Below are 23,624 nucleotides of genomic sequence, written 5' to 3'. Positions count from 1 at the left end.
GAAAATTCCTCTGGCAAGGGAACTCTTCTTTATCTTTACTGTGGTAGTGGGAATACAATAACATACAACAATTCATCATCCTACTGCACCCTCTATAAAATCTTTACTTCATTGTGATAAAAACACAACATAATATCTGTCATCATAACACATTTTTGAATGATGACACACAGTAGTTGACTATAGGGGAATATTGTGCAACAGATATCTAGAGTTTTATTCATCTTACTTAAGTAAAACTGTGCATATTATGTAGTACCTCTCTATCTGTTTTCTCCTTCCAGTTTCTGTCAACCAACTGTATCTTCAAATAGATTGATTGTATTGTATAAATAATATAGTAAAAATACAATGTTCAATGTATCTTGACACTCCACTACTGATATATACACATTTAGGATTGTTTTATCTTCTTAGTAAATTGGTTCTTTTATTATTGTATAATTCCTTTTAATCTCTGTGAATGCCCTTGTTCTATTATTTACTCTGATTATTATTATATCCACCATCTTTTCATTGATTAGCATTTCTAAGGTATATATTTTCCAACTTTTTCCTTTTCATTTGTCTTTTAATTATATCTCAAGTGGGTATCTGGTTGACAAAAATGGGGTTTTGTTTGTTTGTTTTGTAATTAATCTAGCAGTCTCTCTTTTAGTTGTGTTTAAATAGAACAAAAAAGAGAGATGAATTAAAACAAAATTAGAGATTTCAATGCTATCTTAGTAATTAAAATAGAGAATCCTAATTTAATAGACATTCATAGAATAACTTATGCAACATCATAAAAGTAACTATTATTTACTAGCACATATGTGTTTTGGTCAGCTTTTTTGTCACTGTGACCAATGTAGTTGACAAGAACAACTTAGAGGAGGAAGAGTTTATTTTAACTCATAGTTTCCCAAGTTCAACCCAAGGTCAGTTATCATAGCTCTGGACCAGAGGTGAGGCAGAACATCATGGTGGAAAGGCCTCCCAGAGGAAAGCAGCTCAGGAGATGGCAGCCAGGAAGCAGAGAGAGCTCTATTAGTCAGGGACACAATATAAAGCTCCAAGGAATGTGCCCAGTGACTAACATCCTCAAGCCACATCCCACTGGCCTACATTTACCAGACAGTTAATCCATTCAATAGATTAACCGATTGATTAGTCATGCCACTTATATTCTAATCATTTCACCTCTGAAAATTCTTGCATTTTCTCACTCATGAGCTTTAAGGGGACACTACAAATCCAATCCATAACAACATCAATAATTCATCAACAAAAAACTGTATCCTGGATCATAACACAAGTTTTAACAAATTCAAAAGAATTGATATTATACAGAGTATCTTCCTGACCATCTAATCAAAATAGAAGTAAATTGTATTAATAACAAAACAATCAAGATTTTCCAAATTATTGGAAATTAATGATCCTAAGTAACACTTGGATCAAAGTAGGATTCTTGGGTAATTAATATTTTCTAAATTGAATTAAAATTAAAATAGAATCTTTTTCTCCTCTTCTATCTCTCTCTCTCTCTCTCTCTCTCTCTCTCTCTCTCTCTCTCTCTCTCATCATTCTCACCAACAGTCTATAAGTTCCTCCTCTTTTATATCTATATCAGAATTTGCCTTATGTTTTTGTTTTTGTTTTCATTACAGCCATTCAAATTAGAACAAGGTGAAGTCAAATTGTAGCTTTGATTTGCATTTTCTTGGTGATTAGTGATATTAAACATATTTTCTTATACCCATTGGCATTTTTATGTCTTTTATCTTTTTTGAGAAATATCAATTCAGATCTTTCTTTCTTTCTTTCTTTCTTTCTTTCTTTCTTTCTTTCTTTCTTTCTTTTCTTTTCTTTTCTTTTCTTTTTTTGGTGCCAAGAATTGAATCAAAGGGTCCTTAACCACTAAGCCACATGCCCAGCCTTTCCTGAGAAAGAGTCTCCATAAGTTGCTTGGGGCCTGGCTAAATTGCTGAGACTGGCTTTGAATTTTTAATACTCCTCCTGTAGGCTTCCAAATTGCTTGGATTACAAGTATGCACCATGGTACCCAAGCAATTTAATAGATCTTTTTCCCATTTTAAAATCAGATTATTTGGGTGGTTTTGTTCTTGCTGTTCCTTTATGCTAAAGAATTGACTTTCTCTTTTATTCTAGACATCAATCTCTTAGTCAGTGTATAGTTTCCAAATATTTTCTCGCATTGTCTAGGTTGTCTCTTCACTTTGATGATTGTTTCCTTTGCTGTACAGAAGCTTTTGAGTCTAATGTAATTCCATTTATTTTTTTTCTTAAATGGATAACCAGAGAGTACTATGAATAATTCTATGCATAATAAATTTAAAAATGTAGATTAACAGATCAATAAATTGAAATATAAAAATTGTCAAATCTAACACAAGAGAAATAGAGTACCTAAACAGAAATTGAATTGGTAGTTTAAAATCTTCTAACAACAACAATAACAAAACCTCTGTTCTAGATGATTTCCATGGAAAAGTACATTAATTTCCATAATTATACAAAATAGAAAGGAGATAAGTGTTCTAAAATCATCTTGGGAGCCCAACATAACCCTAATACCAAACAGAGACACTGTAAGGAAAGAAATTACAAGCCAACGTTAAGACAGACATGCAAACTCGTCAAAATGTTACTGATTAAATTCAGCAAAATTTAACACTAAATTAATAAATCTCAATGAAATGGGTTTATCTCAAGATTGTCAATACTAAAAATTGATCAATATAATCCACCATATTAACCACTGGAGAAGAAGAACTGCATGATCTTATCAATACATGCAAAAAGTCAAGAATGTGTATCAATACCTATTCATGATAATAGTTTCAACAAACTATGAATATGAGAAAAAAAGGTTTTTTTATTATTCTGTCTAAGAGAACCTCCATACTTAATGAGCAAAGCCTGAAGACTTTCACCCAAATATCAAGAACTGGACAAGGATTCTCTTCTCATCACTTCTACTCAACATCATAATAGAAATCATAGGTTGTGAAATAGGTTGAGGGGAAAAAAGGGTATACAGATAGGACAGAAAAATATAAGATATTTCTATTTTAAAGACATTATTAAAAATACAGATTATCACAAGAACCTACCAAAATATATCTTAGAACTGTTAAGTGAATTGAATGAGGTCACAGAATACAAGGTCAATACAAAAACAAACATTTCTACATTGTAGCTTTGGACAATTAGAAACTAGGACTAAAATAAGCATCATTTACAAGAACAAAATAATAAAATACTTGAATGTAAATGTAACAAAATACAGGCATAATCTGAATGTTGAAACTCTAAAATGTTTATGAAAGATATCAAAATGAAAAACCTTAATATGTGGGTATAATTAAAATAATAATTATACTAAAATTGACATATATTTTAACACAGTCTCAACAAAAATTCCAATAATTCTGTGGAGGTATTGATAAGCTGATTACAAAACATAGTCAGAAAGGCAATAAGAAGAGTTTAAGGAGTTTGATGAAGAACAAAAATTGGAAAGCTTCACACAACTTCTCTGTCACAATGACTATAAAGCAATAGTAATAAAGACCATGTAGTGTGAACACCTACATCAATAAAAGTCAATAGAGACAGATGTACAAAAACACATAAATGTGTCAACTGACTTAATAAAAGAAGAAAACCAATGGTGAAAGAACTGTCTTGTCAAATAATCTGGAGCAATTATATATTTATATGCAATGAAATATCTATATGTAAAAAGAATAATAACCTCAATCTACACCACACACACCACATATAAATCAACTTAAAGTGACACACAAACTTATAAATATCTAAAACAATAAAAATTCTAGGAAAACAACATAAAATCTTTTAAATATCTATCAGTTACCTTTATTAAGAATAATTATCAATTAATATTCTTAACTTCATGTTATAAAATGCATTGTCATTATTTTCTTTTTAGTCAAAAGTAGTAATTGTATACATTTTGGAGTAGGAGGTGATATTTTCTTCTTTATGTACATTATGAAATTAACATTTTCATCACCACACATACTTTCATTTTGTCATATGAGCATTTAAAGCCTACTCTCAGCAATTTTGAAGTATATATTACATTTATTAACTGTAGTCACATGCCTTGCAATGGATATCAAAAACTTATTTCTCCTATCTTAAAGTGTGTACGTTTGACCAACATACCCCCTTTCCCTTTCACCCTGACTCCAGCTCCTGGTAATCACCATTCTATGCTCTACTTCTAAGGTTGACTTTTTTAAATTTCACACACATGTGGGATCAGCCATTTTTTATCCTCCTGTGCCTGCTTTATTTTTCTTACCCCAATGTTCTACAGGTTCCTCAAGCTAGATAAAGATGTGTTGGACATAATGATAAAATTATAAGTAAAATAATAATAACAAATGAGATTTCAGAAAAATTTGTTTGATGAATGGTACTGTTAAAAAAAACAAAAAGATAAGAGACTTACTGGGAGAAAACACTTTCAAATTGCATGTCTCATAGTGTACTTAAATGAAGAATGTATAAATACTTTTCAAATGTCAAGAATAAGAAACAATTCCAGTTATTTAAAAATGGATTTGAACAGATACTTCATCAAACAAAAAAAGTGGATAGCAAGAAACAGAAGATATTCAATGCCCATAGTCACTAGAGAGATAGAAATGAAACCTGCAATAAGACACCAGAATACACCTATTATAAAGGTGTAGAAAACCCAACAAAACTAAGTTCCTACAAGATATGAACAACTAGAACCTCCATATATCTTCAGGGAAATGCAAAATGGTGTTGTATGGAAAGCAGTGTGGCAGCCTCTTTTGAAATTAAACTTCTCACATGACTGAGCAACCCCTCTCCTAGGAGGTTAGCTTGGAGAAATAATAATTTATATTTATTCAAAACCCTGTGCTTAAATGTTTATAATATTATTATTCTTAATCACTTAAAATTGGAAGGAACCCAAATGTCCTTTGATGGGTTCTTGGACTAACAATTTGTGGTACGCTCAGCAATCAGAAGCCCAAACCAGCATTACCAACAATAGTAGGGATAAAATGCAAATGAACTATGGTAACTGAAGGAAGTTGGAGGAAATGACTTTCAATTTCATGTAATTCCACTTAGATGAAGTGCTGGAAGAGACAACACCATAGGAATGGACAATATACCTACCAGTGTTTGTCAGGGATGCAGAGCTATTTGATTATGAAAAGACAGCACCAGGGAGCACTTTGAGGTAAGAGAAAAGTTCTTCATCCCAATTATGGAGGTTGTTATGCATCTGTCAAAACTCATCTAACTTTACACCCAAAAAGGAGAATCATACTATATTCAAATTATGCATCATTATCATTGAGTTGTAAAAATGTTTCAATTAGTTAAAAATTTAAGATCTATGAATATCACTGCATGTAAATGCTCCTTAATAAAAAATACTATGAAACTAGTTTTCAAATATATATTTAAAAAGACTTTCTATCTATAAGATTTATCTTATTCTCTTTGTTCTATTGACATTATTAATATATTCATATTCATCAATCCTTGATTAGGTCAGTCATCTTTCATCCACAGTTGCCCCTGAACATGTAATTATTGAATAGATGGATAAATGAGGTAATTAATGAATTGATTAATAATGATGGACACCTAAGAAGATTTAAACTTCAGAAAAGTTGTCTGTCAAATCTGGGGAAAGATTATTTGTACAATAAAAATTTATCTCCAAAACTTATTCATTTCTATTTTCAAGTCAGCTTTACATATTTGAAGATTGCTCTGATAATTACAGTCCTTATAATATACTTTAAATGTTCTGTGTTCTTTTTTCCCGTTTGGCATTTTAAATAAGGCTTCCATTTTTTCTCTAATGTAAATTTCTCTTCTCTGATATTATCCTTTGTTTCCTTTCTTTAACCTATAAAAATATTATTTATGTCTTTGGTTCTTTAATATCTTTTTCACTAAAGAGGAGACAGAAAATCATTCTCTTTCTTAAAGTTAATGTTAAACAATTATATATTGCTTACTATATGAAGCTGTTTTAATGCCACATTTGTCATCTCATTAATGATAGCTTCCAAAAATCATTAAGTTCTGATAAAATATACAGTAGTCTTCCTTTATCCACAGAGGATATATTCCAAGAAACCTGAAACCGTGGATAGTATTAAACCGTATGCATGCCTTTTTCCTATACACACCTATGTATTCTGGTATGGATTTGGAATGTCCCCAAAGGCTCATGTGTTGAAGTCTTGTTTCCCAGTGTAGCAATGGTCAGAGCTTCGGGGAAGTAATTGTATCATAAACTTAGGCTCTGATCTCATTAATCAATTTATTCAATGATGGGTTGGTAATTTAACTATTAGGAAATGGTGGAAACTATAGATGGTGGGCCTAGTTGGAGAAAGTAGGTCATGTGAGTTGTGCTCTGCAAGGGTGTATCTTGTCCCCTGACCCCTTCCTTACTTTCTCTCTCTGATCCTAGCTGCCAGAGGTATAAGCAGCTTTGTTCAGCTGTGGCCATAATATTTCTGCCTTACCACAGGTCCAGAGCAGTGGAGTCAGCTGACCATGAACTGAAACCTCTGAAACTGTGATCCAAAAGGAATTTTTCCTCCTCTGAGTTGATTTTCTTATTTTGTCACAGCAACAAGAATCTAACACTATGATAAAGTTTAATTTATAAATTATACGATAAAAGAGATTAATAACTAATAATAAAATAGATATTATAACAATATACTGTAATCAAAGTTATTTAAGTTTTATGAATTATTTAATTCTAGAATTTTTCATTTCATATTTTTAGGCCATGGTTTTTGCAGGTAGCTGAAACTGTGAAGAAAACCATAGTTAAGGGGGGACTACTGTATTGTAGTGTTTACTATTTTCAGAATTTTTAATATGGTTATGAAAATAGGAATTAAAGCACTGGATAACATCTGAACAATTCCTGGAGTTATTTTCAGGAACTGAAAACACTCTACCTAAAACATGTGATTCGAATGTGTTAAAAGGACATGAGAAACTCAGAGAATATTATCTTTATGACTTTTTCCTAAAAAGCATACCTTCATTCTGTTTTTTCATATCCCCTCATTATATTATACTACTTCCTCAGTTTATCTTTCTGTTTTAAAGGATTTCATATGTTGTTCCACATCTCCTCTATAAACCACATGTAGATTTAAGTTATAGATATGTAGTTATCTGTGTAACAAGCCAATTTTGTTGAATGAATGATATCTCCAAAGAAATTAAGCAAAAACAAAAAACAAAAATGATATTTCTATAGTAAAAACTAGTGTCTGTTACTCAGAAAGCAACTCCCTGGTGAGCTCTTTCTCTGCCACCTATAGCCTGTAAGGTATTGGGGGAGAAGAGCAACTTGAAAATGCTAACACTAAAATAAGAAATAAGCTAATATCTTTATGTAGTTAATATCTTCATGTTTCATTGTTGTGTCTGAAAAAAAATGAGGATTACAGTAACACCTACCTCACAAGATTTTATTGTCCTGTAAAAGGGTCAGCATCTGTAATGCATAAAACAGTGCCTGGCATACATTTAATGCTATAAATTAGCAACAGCTAATATTAATATTACCATTCTTGATTCTTACCAAAACTATATAAGAAAGATAAGAGAGTCACTGTACCATTGCAGAATAGTGTGGTGTGTTCCTCACAAGGAATCTAGAAATTAAAAATTATGTTTTAATATGTATAAAAGAGGTCAAGTAGAATGAAATTTTGCAATCACAGTTGTTTTGACAAAAGAGACCCAACAGATCCTGTCTTGTTCTGAAAACATACATTTCTGTTGTATAAACAAGTCTATTTGGAAATACAGCATTTAGAAAAGAGGCTGCTCTAGAACAAGTGCCCTATAAATGGTAGTGGTTGTATTTATTATTTCATATTTATTTGTACTAGTATCATGATCGATATTATAACTTCTTTTTATAGGTCACATTTTATAATACAAGTAACTCCTTTTAATATTTTATTCCTAGAAAATAAATTTCAGATCTTAATCATTTATACATCCTTCACGGGAAGACTACATAAAAATAAGGTGGGTGATCTAGCTCTGCAAAAGTTATAGATTTCAGAAATCAAATTTCTAATATAGTAAAAGAAGTAAGTTTAGATGATCTGCCTGAACTAAGAGCTAGAAAATCAGGCTTCTGTGGTGGCAAGGCCCAGTGCTACACTCCAAAACTCAGCAAAATCACTCAGCTAATGGGAGACTGATGGAAAGCCATTCTTAGGAAAAATCTCTAACTTCAATTCTGACCGCACTTGAAATTTCCCATACCAAACTTATGTAGCCTACCTTCTGCAGTGCCAAATTTCTCTGAGCTTTTGGTTACAACAAAATTTTTTTTTAAGTTTTCTTTTGCAAAAGTAATAAAATATCAGTCAGAGAAATGGTAGAATACTAGTCATTGAAAATAAAAATATATACAATCAGATCTTGGGTATACCTATCACATCTAAGGTACCATGCTGAGTACAGGGACAATGAAGGTAAGACGGGTGATCAGAGGGGACAGGTACAAAAAGTAATAATCACAGCTTTCTGTATGTAACATTAGTAGCAAGCATGGAGGTATTGGAGAAGAGCAACTTGAAAATGCTAAACACTAAAATAAGAAATAAGCTAATAAGATCCTAAACCACACTTACGTTATTGTTCATGCTTCAGTGGGAAGATAAGAATGATTTCTAATTAGTCTTTCAATTGCTTGGTTTTTAAATGTGTACTTTTAAACTGAAAAACTGTACTTAAAAGCAGCTCATTCTCCATTAAATTGAGTACCCTTTCTAATCTCTTTTAGACTATTAAATTTATTTTAATAAAACCTTTCCTACTGTATCATACTAGGTAAATGAGGACTTTGAGTTAATGGAAAAGTACAGCTTTTCTCATATTAAATACATTCAGTGACAGAATGTCCTCACTACTGCATTTTGTGCCTCTAACCAGAGGGCCACCATTCTCCCCCAAATATGCAACATCTGTGTGCAGTGCTTTAGTCCCTGCTGAAAACATTCAATAAAATTCCTTGAAAGTTATTTCAATTTGTTTAGTTTTACATAAGAATTTCTGAGAAAAGCTAGAATGATAATGTATAGTTTTAAGTACATTGTAATTATAAGAATAATATATGTACTTTGAAACTAGAAGTGCTGAGTTTCCATTTTTATCATGGGTAATATAATTGAAAACCACTTATATCAAAGGTTTGACTCTTGATTTTCATTGGTTAACCCTTGCTGGGAGACATTAGCCAAGTAGGTATGACAATTTCCTTGCCAGCGTACCCCCATGTTTTTTAGTGGAAGGACTCTTGGAAGGTGACCTTGCTCAAAGACCAGGGAGGATCCGTGTTTAGGGTGTTCCCAGTTTAAGGTGATTCCTGCTGGGAATAGGGCGTATCCTGCTGCCTGAGTTCCCCTTGAGTTCTCACGAGATTCAGAATATTTTTGGGAGACAGAAGCCCAGTGGAGGTGTGGATTTGGGCAGAGAACGTGGATTTCCCCAGAACGTGTTTGTAGAAGGCCGGTGTGAGGTCGGGAATAAAGAATTGCTGTTTGAATCTACAAAGCTGTGAGTGGCTCGTGATTTGTGCCCAGCCAGACTGCGGCATCTGGTGGCTCGTACACAGAACGCCTGAAGCTTGGGGGTAAGTGAAATTGTTCACCCCTGAGGGAACGCGAGAGAATGGGTGACCATTTCAAAAAACAATGTGTTCTTCTTTTGATTTATTTTGTTTTTGTTTCAAGCTGCCTATCCCTAGAAATTTCTCAGGCAAACTGGAAAAAATGGTTGACTAAAGGTTTGAAGTTTGTCGGCCCTGAGGAAGAGAAAATTGATACAACGATTTTTTATTCTGTTTTTATTTCATTCAGTTTCGGTTTTGTTTTGTGTTATCTTATTGGGTTGCATTATCTTTATAGTACATTAAAACAAACTGAAAGGATGTTAAGTAAATTGTTAGAGGTTCAGAACATGGAGAAAGACATTTTAGATCAAGCAAAAGACAAGGTCTCTCAATCTAGTCAGAGGAAGAAAATTTAAAGGAAAAGGGGTTGTTAGGAAAAACGCCACAACAGGAGGCTGTTACTAACTCCGTTTTATCACAAAAGGGCGTAATTCAAACAACAGCCCCACCGATAGAGATAGCTGAGTGGCCCTCAATCCCCGTAGTTGATAATTGGGAACCTGAGACAGGACCTCAAAGATTAGCATGCCCTGTACTTGAACAGGCAGGAGGACAGCGAATTCACCATGCTTTAGATTTTAAAACAGTGAAGAAGTTAAAGGAGGCTGTAACAACCTATGGTCCCCAAGCTCCCTTCACAGTAAGCATGGTCAAGTCCATTACTAACTTGGACATGACGCCAGCAGATTGGGCTAGCATGTGTAAATCTGTGCTAAATGGAGGACAATATTTGTTATGGAAGGTTGCCAATGAGGAATTTTGCGCGGAGACAGCTAGGCGAAATGCAGCAGCCGGTTACCCTCAAAGAAATCTAGAAATGTTGTTAGGAAAAGGACCTTATGAGGGTCAGCGGCAACAAACTGAATATGATCCTGCTATATATGCACAAATTGCTGCAGACACAGATAGGGAATGGAAGACTTTACAATGACATGGAGATTTACAAGGTCAGCTATCTAAGGTAATACAGATAGCTAATGAACCTTATGCTGACTTTGTAGATAGGCTAATTCAAACGGCTGCCAAAATTTTGGGGGATACGGAACAAGCAATGCCATTAATAAAACAACTGGCTTATGACCAAGCAAATCATTGCTGCAGAGAGGTTATTAGACCTTGGAGACATGAAGATTTAAACACATATATTAAATTATGTAGAGATATTAATGAACCAGGGCAAGTCTTGGCAGCTGCAGTACAACAGGCTTTAGATGCCAGGCCAAAAACATGCTATAGTTGTGAACAAACAGGACATTTTAAAAGGAGTTGCCCCATAGGAGGAGGGTTTAACAAAACTAAGTATCAAAGAAATAGAATACCGGGTATTTGCCAACGATGCCATAGAGGGAGACATTGGGCTAATGAATGCCATTCTCAAACCACCAAAGAGGGTACTCCCTTAACAAAAAATGGACAAGGACCAGGTATTTACCCACGATATCGTGGAGAAAGGCATCAGGCTCCATTGCCAAAAAACGGACAGGGGAGCCCAATGCTCCGGGGCCCACAACCACAAATATACGGGGCAGTGGAGGAACCTAGCAACACCATCAGGGTAGTGCCCAGGACACATTGTCCATTAAATCCCTCATCAGACAAACCCGAGGGAGTGCAGGGTTGAACATCTGCACCTCTGCCAGAGCAGAACTAACTCCAGAGATGGGAGTTCAAATCATTCCCACAGGAATAAAAGGACCTCTTCCCAAGGGACAGTAGGCTTATTATTGGGATGTAGTTCATCTACATTAAAAGGACTTATGATAAGTACTGGGGTAATTGATCCCAATTATGTAGGTGAAATAAAAATTATAGCTAGTTCTCCAAGAGGTATATCAGTAATTTCACCTGGAGATAGAATAGCACAGTTGTTAATAATACCCAGCCTACATAATAAATTTCCTAGTCATAGTGTAGAAAAAAGTTCCAGGGGATTAGGCTCCACAGGTGTAGATTAGGCTATGTTGTCTTGAAATTTAGATTCTCGCCCAATGCTAAAACTAAATATTCAAGGACACGAGTTTAATGGGCTGCTGGACACAGGTGCTGACCTTAGCATCATATCTAGTCAGGAATGGCCAAAACATTGGCCATTACAACAAGCCACTCAAACGCTTTGAGGCCTAGGAGTGGTGACTAATCCCCAAAGAAGTGCAATGGTATTAGATTGGAAGGATCCTGAAGGATGTGAAAGAACTATACAGCCATATGTATTGGATCATCTTCCTATAAATTTATGGGGACAAGGTGTCCCAGATCAATTAGGTTTGACGTTAACAAATAACATCAATCCTAATGCACCCACTACTAGGGCTAGACAAGGTTTTAGGAAAGAAAAAAGATTAGGAAAACAAGGACAAGGTAAAGCAGCACCAATTCAAATAGATCAAGGAACAGACAGACATGGGTTGGATTTTCAGAAAGGGCCACTGAGACAATCAAAATTACTTGGAAATCAGAAAGACCAGTGTGGGTTCCTCAGTGGCCTCTGACTAAAGAAAGGATACAAGTAGCCCATGATTTGGTCAAACAACAATTACCGGAAGGACATATACAATCTTCCATATCTCCCCATAATACTCCCATTTTTGTCATTAAAAAAAAAATCTGGTAAATGGAGATTATTGCAAGATTTAAGAGACATTAATAATGAGATGGTTATTATGGGACCTGCTCAATCAGGGATTCCTCAATTGTATGCTTTGCCAAAAATCTGGCATGTTTTAGCCATAGATATTAAAGATTGTTTTTTTTTTTCAATTTCAATTCATCCCGAGGATAATCCACGTTTTGCATTTACTATCCCTGCATTAAATCATGAAGGTCCTGATCAGAGATATGAATGGAAAGTACTCCCTGAAGGGGTGGCTAACAGTCCAACTATGTGTCAAATATATGTTAACAAAGCAATCCAGCCACTTAGAAATCAAAATCCTGAACTACAAATATTTCACTATATGGAAGATGTATTATTGGCACATAAAGATAAAAAAATATTGCTGGAATGTTATGCCACACTTACAAACTTATTAAAAAATATAATCTAGAGATAGCAATAGATAAAGTACAATTAAATTTTCCAATTAATTATTTAGGAGTTCTATTATCCTCAACCATGGTCCATCTACCAAAAATTCAAATACGAGTAGATCAACTCAAATCACTTAATGACTTTCAAAAGTTATTGGGAGACATAAATTGTATAAGGCCTTATCTAGGCCTACCTACAGGAGAGTTGGGACCTTTATTTGATATTCTAAAAGGTCCATCAGATCCAAACTCACCTTGCATGTTAATTCCTAAAGCACGAAAGGCATTAAAAATTATTGAAACATATATGAAAAATGTACATTTGGATAGAATTGATATAAGTTTGCCTTTATTATTTATTGTAATACCAACAAAAAATATTCCTACAGGAGTATTTTGGCAAGAAGGTCCATTATTGTGGATACATTTATCTTATTCTCCTAACACTATTCTTACTAGGTATCCTGAGGCTGTAGGACAATTAATACTCAAAGGAATAAAAGCAGTGAAGGGAGTGTTTGGAATTTCTCCCAATAAAATTATTACTCCATATACTATGGATCAAATTGATGAGTTAGCTAATGAGTTAAATACTTGGGCAATAATCATGTGTAAATCTAATGTTACATTTGATAATCACTTACCATCTAATCCTTTGTTGTCTTTTTGGTCTAAGCATCCTGTAGTTTTTCCAAAAATGACAAGAAAAACCCCTATCATGAAAGCTCCAAATATATTCACTGATGGATCAAATAATGGTACAGCAGCAATAGTTACCCCTGATCAAACTTTTACATTTTTAGTACCCAAACAATCAGCTCAAAAGGTAGAGCGTAATGCAGTTTTACAAGCCTTTTTGATGTTTAAAGATTCTGTATTTAATTTATTTTCTGATAGTCAGTATGTAGTTAATGCTATAGTATCTCTTGAAGATGCTGGTAGGATTTCCCCTTCTTCTACTGTTTTCTCTTTGTTTTTCACTATACAAAGTCTAATCTGGGACAGAAAAGATCCATTCTTTATAGGACATATTAGGGCACATACAGGATTCCCTGGAGCCCTTAGTTTGGGCAATGATTTAGCAGATAAAACTACACATGACATACATATTTTCTCTACACTAGAAGAAGCTACAAATTTATATAAAAGATTCCATGTTAATGCTAATACTTTACAAAAGCATTTTAAAATAACTAAGGAACAAGCCAGACATATAATAAAACAATGTCAAAATTGTGTGACCTTTTTACCACAAGTTAATCTTGGAGTCAATCCTAGAGGACCGATACCTAACCATATTTGGCAGATGGACGTCACATACTTGCCATAATTTGGAAAATTAAAATATTTACATGTTACAGTCAATACCTCTTCTGGATTTTTGATGAGCTCCCTTCATGCCAGAGAAAAAATAAAGATGTTATAGCTCATTGCTTACAAAATTTTGCCACTGTGGGTGTTCCTAAACAGTTAAAAACAGATAATGGTCCTGGCTATACCTCTACCTCTTTTAAACAATTTTGCTCATCATTTGGTATTACTCATATAACAGGAATCCCATACAATCCACAGGGACAAGGCATAGTTGAAAGAGCTCATCAAACTATTAAATGTACTTATTAAAGCAAAAAGAGGGAATTGGAAAGGGGTATATATCCCCCAAAGATAAACTTAAAATAACGCTTTTTACTCTAAACTTTTTAAATTTGGATTCATCAGGACTTAGTGCTGGGGAAAGACATATGTATCCAAAAAATGTACATAAGCCTAAAGTACTTTGGAAAGATATTCTAACAGGACAATGGAAAGGTCCTGACCCAGTGATTGTCTGGAGTTGGGGCTCTGTTTGTGTGTTTCCACAGGGAGAACAGCAGCCAATTTGGATTCCAGAGAGACTAACTAAAACAATTTCTACAGATCAAAAAGAAGATGATTTGACTCAAATCCATAACAGCAGATATCCAGAACTCCAGCTTGGCCATTCTTACATCTGCGACAGTGATTAACAAGGATGCTTTTTTCAATATCTATTTTATTATTGCATTTTTCCACATCATAAGGTTCTATTTTTATTTTTTGAGCTCATACAAACCTAGGTTAATGTTTTTCTGATCAGTTTTAATTTTTGACTGTGGAGTTTTTAAACATTGCAATGGAGATTTCACCTAGGTAAAGCTACAAGGCCTTTATTATTGTCTTATGTGTTGTACTCTTGTGTTTTGTGTTGTATGTCTGTGTGTGCGTATGTCCATATTTCATATGAGGACCGCTCATGAAAAAATGGATCCGAATTATTTATTTTTTATTCACGTGATTTAAATGGCTTAATTGAAATTAGGTAAACAGCTGTTAAGGATTGTTTTTAAAGGTAGTTAACAGATCTGTTTGTTTACTAATTTAAATCAGGTAAACAGCTGTTAAGGATTGTTTTTAAAGGAAGTTAACAGATCTGTTTGTTTACTTTCATCTTTCATTTTCATTATACTTAATAATTCTTTTCAGGATAATGTCTCTTTAGCATCATTGCCAGATTTCCTATCTTCATCCCAGTGCCAGTGAATACAAAGATAAAACCAAACTACAGCTTCTATGATAGCTGTCACAGTAAACTGTATAAACTGATGCATCAGTGAATATAACTCAACAAGTAATGCTCAACCAAGGAGTCAACTTACTTTGGGAGGAAACAGATTTTGGGAGGAAATGGACATATTGATAGATTCCTCCACTTTGAACTGCTTGCAGAACTTGCCTGGACTATGTAACTATCGTTTGGTGCAGCAAATTGTGGTAATGCTGGCATATCTTTGCTGATGGTGTCACCAGTGATGCAATTTTTATTTCCTTGCCAGCGCACCACATGTTAATTGTGGTATTGCTGACATATCTTTGCTGATGGTGTCACCAGTGATGCAATTTTTCCAAAGGAGCTGTCAATTGGCTAGGTGTCGTGGCATTTCTGTATCCTCTTCCCTTCTGCTAGTGAGGGTCTAAAATTTGGGGGCCAATGGCTATATGCTGGACTGGTAGTCAGTGACGGGTATGATCCAATTGCAGTGGTATCAACCTAAGACAGGAGGCTGATGCCTAAAGGTCAGTTTTCCGATGACGGGTAAGAACCATATGTTGAATTGGACAACCTACCAGGCACGGTCCTTAAGCCACATTAACCTCACTCCCCCACTGGCACCAAGGCCAAATTTGGGGGCCAACAGAGGTGAGGCAAAGAACCTCACCCCCCACACACTGGTGCATAGACCTATCCACAAGTATGGCTGTATGCTGGACCGGTAGTCAGTGACGGGTATGATCCAGTTGCAGTGGTATCAAGCTAAGACAGGAGGCTGACGCCTAAAGGTCAGTTTTCCGATGCCAGACTGCGGCAAACCCTCATTAATTATTTAGAAAAATTTACTGTGATGTTCACATAAATGTCCAAATTTTTACTTGACTACTAAAAATTCTAAGATATTTTACCTTTTTGAAAAGTCCTATACCAAGTTCTGGCTTCTGATAATGGTGAACTATTTGATACATTAACCCTACTGCCATTAATAATAATAAACTGTAAAGGAAACACTAGCCAAAAATATTTACAAGAACTTAAAGTATGAAGAAATTAGGTGTCACATCACCCTTGAAAAACCCATATTTATTTATTTTTCCTTTGGTGCACCCACACATTACCATAGCAAAGCAAAGATAATATCCAAGCACCAAGTTGTAGTCTTACTGGATTGAAGAGTCAGAATTTGGATTTCAAGACTGGATTTCAAGACTATCAAAGAGAACAGAAAATAAGGTAAGTAGGCACTATTCCTGAAATGGAGAATCAGAGACAGGTATGCTTCATACAGTCTTTCCACCCATTCTCCATAATCTGTGAGACTCCAAGAGAAAGCACATGAAAAAGGACACAAAAAGCAAAAGAAAAGGGAGGAATATTTCATGAACCAGTGATGCTTTATTTATTCAGCACCTGAGAGGCACATCTTTGGAGGAAAATGGCCGTGGGCCACGCAGAGGGTCTGGATTACAGGGCCTTACCAGAGCCAGGTCATGGGAGGAGTTAGTTACTTTTGGGCAGGCCCATTTGTCTGGCAAGGCCAGGTCATGGGAGGAGTTTTGGTGGCAGGCTCATGTAGGGCGGGGCAGGGCGGGAAGCAGACAGTAAAAAAAGTTCCTTGGGGCCTATTTTCCATATCCTTCACCATGGAACTGAGAGAGAAAATATCTGGAAGTCTAAAAATATTAAACAAAGATGTAAACTGCTTTCTACTGAAGGTGAGGCAGAGTTTGGAGTTTAATCTCCCCAAATTAAAGAGGTTTAGAAAACACTTAGGCTTTTCATGAAAGCTTCAGGACTCAGGGCACACTCTGATCATGAAAGCAAATCCTGAATAGGTCCAACTTACAAAGCCTACAACCAAGCTTGCACAACATAAAGGTCATCAACTAGTAATTGAAATGCTTGCTACAACAAAATTCATCATTTTCAAGAAGGAAATAACAGAATCTAGTCTCTATATGTCATTTCCAGTGCTCAACTGAAAGTAAACTAGAGGGAATAAAAAAGATATAGGAAATTTGATGAACAGAGAAGAAAATTAATAAAAAGAGATCCACGGATGAGGCAAATGTGAGAACTCATAAAGACTTAAACAATTATAGATGAAATATGATATGATAGTAACTACTAACAAACTTTCCTTCCTGCCATAAATGACTAGAAAACTGAACTAAATATGGGAAACATGTTCTTATACATGGAACAGTAGGTAGTTCAGGAAATGGATCTCTCCAGGAAGAGAAAAAAACAAGTTGATTGGCCTAGCTTTCTGCTTAGAAAAATACCTGGAGACCACAGTACAGGGTGGAGGTACAAAAGTGGAACATCATGTTCAGGCTGAGTTGAGAAGACAGAGATCAGAGTTTGGGATGCTTTCAGCAACTGGAACAAAGTGTTACAAAGTAAAAATATTACAGAGACAGAGCTCCAGAGAACTACACAGGCCTCCTCAACAATCTGTGAGGACTGGGATATAGCTCAGCTGGTAGAGTCCTTGCCTCACATCATAAGGACTTTGTTCAATCCCCAGCAACACACACACACACATACACACACAAACACACACACATACACACACACACAAACAGAGAGAGAGAGAGAGAGAGAGAGACAGAGAGAGCGCTAGAGAGAAAATCTTTTGTGAATATTAAATTGGAAAGGCATATGGTGAAACTCCTCAAGGTGAGGCAAGGAAATATCAAGGAACTACAAGCTGATCAGTTTCAGGAGGTTGAACTTGTCAAGTAGCCATTTTATTTCCCACCAGCCAGAATCGATTCACCTCACTGAACTCCTGTGACATTCAGCAGAATGCTAGAAGGGTCATATTCTAACTCTAGAGCTAAACTCAGCCCTGGAAAAAGCCTTCTGTATAATTGCCTAACACTTATTTAAAACTAGTTTCTCAAGAATAAAGGAAGCTCATTTGATTTTAAACTTCACAATATTTAAAGGAATAAAACATAATCCAGATATTCACCACCATGATATTCATAATGTCCATCAATGCAAAAATTACCAAATATGCAATGAAGCTGGAAAATATTACTTATATGAAGAAAAATCATGCAGTGGAAGTCAAAGTGACAGTGATAATGGAATTAGGAAACTAGATGTTCAAAAATATCCAATTTTAAAAAGGTTCAAAGTTTAAAAAGAAAAAAGAAACACAATGAAGACATAAATTTATTTTAAAAATAACTAAGTCCAACTTTTGGAGTAGAAAAATACATTATTTAAACTTTAAAAAATTCCATTGCACAGTCTTTACAGCAAATTAGATATTACAGAGGGATGATCAAAGAACTTGAATTCATGGCAATTGGAAGTTACCTAAAATTAAGCACAAAGAAAAGCAAGAAAAACTAACAGAGCTTCAATAAATGTCATATATAAAAAGTTGAGTCATGGAAAAAGAATTGGGGGAATATGAAGAAACCATGGCTGAAAATTCCACAACTGATTTTTTTTAAAAAAATGAAAACTCATAGATTCTGAAAAAAAGCAATGCAAGCATTGAGACAGTCTTGAATTAGGTACTTGAAGGGAAACCAGAAGCATCTACTTACCTCAGGACAGATACCACCAACTGTTTGGCACCATAGGAAATACCATTCCCTTTTAGACTTTTCTTCTAGAAAGCCTATCACATTGCACTCAGGAAAGATCAGAAAATATTCTGAGAAAGCTATAATTTTGTATGGTTGAGGAGACATTGTTCATTGCAAAACCTCCATTCCCACACATCTCCTCAATCTCTTACAGAGCAAAAGCCTTAACCTGAAGAGAAAGGTTATCAAAATCTGTGAACTGCTAACACAGGTTTTAAGATGAATAATCAACATATTACAACTACAATATTCCTCCTATTGAAAATAAATAATTGGAAAATAATTTTAAGTAATTCCATTTACAATAGCATACAAAATATTTAATAATAATGAAAAATATGTAAGATCACTACACTGAAAAATATTGTACTTTGCTGAGAGAAATTTTGAGATATTTAAGTAAATTAAGAGATATTACATGTCCCATATCTGGAGAATTTAATGCTGTTTAAATAGACATTTTCTTTAAAATAATTTATGGGCTTAATACAATCCTAATCAAAGTCTCAGCAGGAGTTTTTATGGAAATTGAAAAGCAGATTTTAGAATTGATGTGGGTAGTCAAAATATCTAAAACAGCCAAATCAATTTTGAATAAAAAATGTGGTGCACTGTAAAGGTTTCACTTGAAATTTTGCTTTAAAGAACAGTGTTGAAGACAGTGGGAGAAAGTGGCATAAGGATAAACAACTATTTGATTTATCTGGGTTTTTTTGAGGGGGTAGGTATACTGGAGATTGAACTCAGGGGCACTCGACCACTGAACCACATCCTCAGCCCATTTTGTATTTTATTTAGAGACAGTGTCTCACTGAGTTACTTAATGCCTCACTTTTGCTGAGGCTGGCTTTGAGCTTGGGATCCTCCTGCCTCTGCCTCCCCAGCTGCTGGGATTACAGGCGTGTGCCATTGCACCCAACTATTGGATTGATTTGCAATAGAGATTTCAGTCCATACGTATACAGTCAATAAGGTTTTTACTATAATGAATGTCAACAGAAAAAAACTGTAAAGCAATTTTACTCTATTATTTTTACAATGTAATAATTTGAATATGAATAATATGGACCACACCTAAATGTAAAGGCTCATAAAACTATACCATGCCTAGAGTCAATCTGGAAAAAAAAACTATTAATATAGGGATAAAAAATTTTTCAAAATGAGAAAAGCATATATGCTAGTTGGAATGACAACAATATATAAATATATGCATTTATATATACTGTTGTCAGAATTCATTGGATTGCATAATTGAAATGTGTATATTTAATAAAAATAATACCAAAAGAGAAACTAAAAGGGTTAGTTTGAATGGGAGTATAACCAGTGTTAAATATAAAAAATAAAGATATTAGAAGAGGCTGAGCAAAGCTAAGATTTGGTTTAAGAAACCAAACAAATGTTTGCTAAATTTAAAAGGTCCACATCTGAATAGGGCTTAGTGTAAAGTAGCGATCAGTGCACTAGATAGGTAAACAATGTTAACCGATTAGCAGAGGATAAAATTCTCCATTTACTTTGCTTCCATGACCATTCTTAAGGACATTATATTAGCAAAGTTTTTGTTTCAAGGCTCTAAACAGCTTTAAGAATGGTGCACTGAAGAGGATCTAGAAGGACTGCCTCCCAGCATGGGGAGCACCTTCAGATGGCCTCCACAAACTATTATAGGAGGAATCCTGAGAAGAGGAGATAGAATGGAAATAAAAGCTTGGAAAATGTACTCCTCAATTTTTCTTAAGAAAGGAGAGGTGGGTTCTGAAAACTGTGATTGATGATTTTTATTTCAAACCACAGAAAATTCTCGAATGAACTACTAACTACTTTACATGGACTGCATAATCTACAGGGGAACTCAGTAATCCCACCAATCCTCATTGGATGTTATTGTAAGTAAAAATTTATATTTTATGGCAAATTTGTTAGTAAAAGAAAAAAAAATTAAAACAGATGTCAGTAAATTCACCTCCTAGAACATTTTCCTACAGAAGTAATCTCCCAAGTTTTATACAAATATATGTACAAGGAAGTTCAATGGAATATTTTTGATGTAATAAAATATTACAGACAATTTGAAAATCATCAGTATGTGTTGACACCAGAATTCTGGTCATAAATCAATTACTTGTTAAAATTTTATAATTTAAGCAGAATTTAATAAAGCAAGAATTTGAAAATGTATTAGCAAGGGCAGGAAAAGTGGTGCTGGTAACAGCAGGATAAGTCACCAGTTCTGTGCCTAACAAGGAATATGGGGTTGTAACCAGAAGAAAAAAAAAAGGAGAGCGCTGTCTTCAGTGGAGCTGGGACTTTTGTTCATATGACTTTTTATTCAAGGCCTACTATAAGAGGGAAGAAAACTCACCTCCTCTCCACTCTTGCTGGTGCTTTCTTTCATCTCTACTGAACTGACAGTCAAATAGTGGTGACCAGCCTGGCAGGATACAAAAGAGGACAGAGAAGAGTGGCAAATAACTATGGAAAAGCATAAGAAAATATCTAGACTTGATACAAACATCAATATGATTTATATTTTCTATGAAAACAAATTGGGCAACTTGTTCATCTGTTTGTTTTTTGATCCTGGAGATTGAATGCAGGTGCACTTTACCAATGAGTAATATTCCCAACCCATTTTATGTCTTGAAACAGGGTCTTGCTAAGTTGCAGAGGGTTTCTCTAAGTTGCCCAGGCTAACCTCAAACTTTTGATCCTCCTGCCTCAGCCTTACCAAGTCACTGAGATTACAGGTATACACCACCTCACCTGGATCAAATTTAATAAAGAAAAAAGCCAAGTCAACAATCAAGATAGATGCATTGCATACATTTGTGGGTTTGTATCATAGACATACAATCGAAGGAAGGTATAAAGTATTGTTTTGGGGCAGGTTGCTCAGAAAACAAACCAAGTCCTAGTTTTGTCCAAATTGAAGAGTCTTTATTTAGTTGGCTGGTAGCGACTGCTCCCTACAGGACCCATAATTGTCTCTGCAAGGAACAGCCCCAAGCCTGAGCATTTTAGGATATTTAAGGCAAAAACTGGAAAAACCACATCTGGGTTGATGTAGCTACAAGCAAGCTGGTACAGAAACTGAACTGGGCAATTAGTGAGACAATGCAATGGGTACATTGATATTTCCCACAGGGACTTTCTAGGTTGACAAAGCAGCAAGCAAGCAGAAGAAAAGTGGATCAAAACAACCCTAGTTCAGTACAAGTTAGAAAATGGTTACTAACTCTAGAAATCAATCTCTGACAAGGTATGTGGCCAAGGAAAATGGAAACCAAAGAGAATAATTTTACATTGTATAAGACTTGTTTGGTCATTACCCATATACCCTGGCCCATAACAGTATCTATATATTATTTATATCTGTAATCATACCTATAGATCTAGGGTATAACCAGATATCTATGTGTACATTTGAATATCAATACAAAACAAAATATTTGAAAACATATATGCCAAGCTATTAGAGGTTTACCTATTGAGTTGTGGCTGGACTCTGGTAAGAATGAAGATTTTCACTTTTCATAATTCCATGAATTTTATTTTTATAATAAGAATGTATTACTTTTATCTTTATTTTAAAAAATAGGTAAAAGAAAATAACTTGGGGCATGAAAAAGAAAAAAAAAAGAAAGACCATCATTTCTAGGACCCTGTATATCTTCAATAAGAATACTTGTCACCTCATGTAACTTTTATTTAGACTTAATAATAGTGTAGATGAAAGGTCGAAGCAAGATATTTGACAGTTTCTCAAGGTATCTTTGAAGACAAAGAGAAGAAATGTGTTTTAGTTGATTATACACCTAGAAATATTTGGATCCCAAACCCATGTGAGACCTTTAGTGACATAGTCTATAGGTCTGTGTTCTGCCTATATTGATCAAATTTATACTACTAACTAAAGTGACAAGTTGAAGATTCACTGCCAATCAAAATGTGTAATCAACAAAATAAGAAGCAAAAAGGGGGAGAAGCAGGAAGAATCCTGACAAGCAGAATAAAAGATCAGTAAAAATAAGGCATCAGGGGCTGGGGATGTGGCTCAAGCGGTAGCGCGCTCGCCTGGCATGTGTGCGGCCCGGGTTCGATCCTCAGCACCACATACAAACAAAGATGTTGTGTCCGATGAAAACTAAAAAATAAATATTTAAAAAAATTCTCTCTCTCTCTCTCTCTCTCTCTCTCTCTCAAAAAAAAATAGGGCATCGGCAGTTATTACTCTAAGATCCCAAAATTGAGATAAAATAAAACTATTTACATATACTATATATGCAGAATCAAGTAAATATATGATTTAGCAGACAAATTTCTAACTTAAGTCAATAAGTATTAACATTATGATATAGCTCATTACAAAACTCAATTGATTTACACCACATGGACAAAATAGTAATTTCCAGATGCTAATCAGGTTATGCGAACCCTTTTACTTTAAGTGGAGCATGCTCAGAGTAGAGCACTCTTATTCATAGTGGAGCATTAAAACCACATTTTATGAGCAACAGTGAGACGTGTCTTTATTTAGTTTGAAGAATACTTTTGACACATTAGCTGACCCAATGTAGAAGATAACTTTAGAATTTTCACATGGTTCTGAAGTTTGGACCAATGAGAGAGAGAGAGAGAGAGAGAGAGAGAG

Source organism: Callospermophilus lateralis, unplaced genomic scaffold (assembly GCF_048772815.1).
Source record: "Callospermophilus lateralis isolate mCalLat2 unplaced genomic scaffold, mCalLat2.hap1 Scaffold_93, whole genome shotgun sequence".
Taxonomy (NCBI): Eukaryota; Metazoa; Chordata; class Mammalia; order Rodentia; family Sciuridae; genus Callospermophilus; species Callospermophilus lateralis.
Note: the sequence above shows the minus strand (reverse complement) of the source record.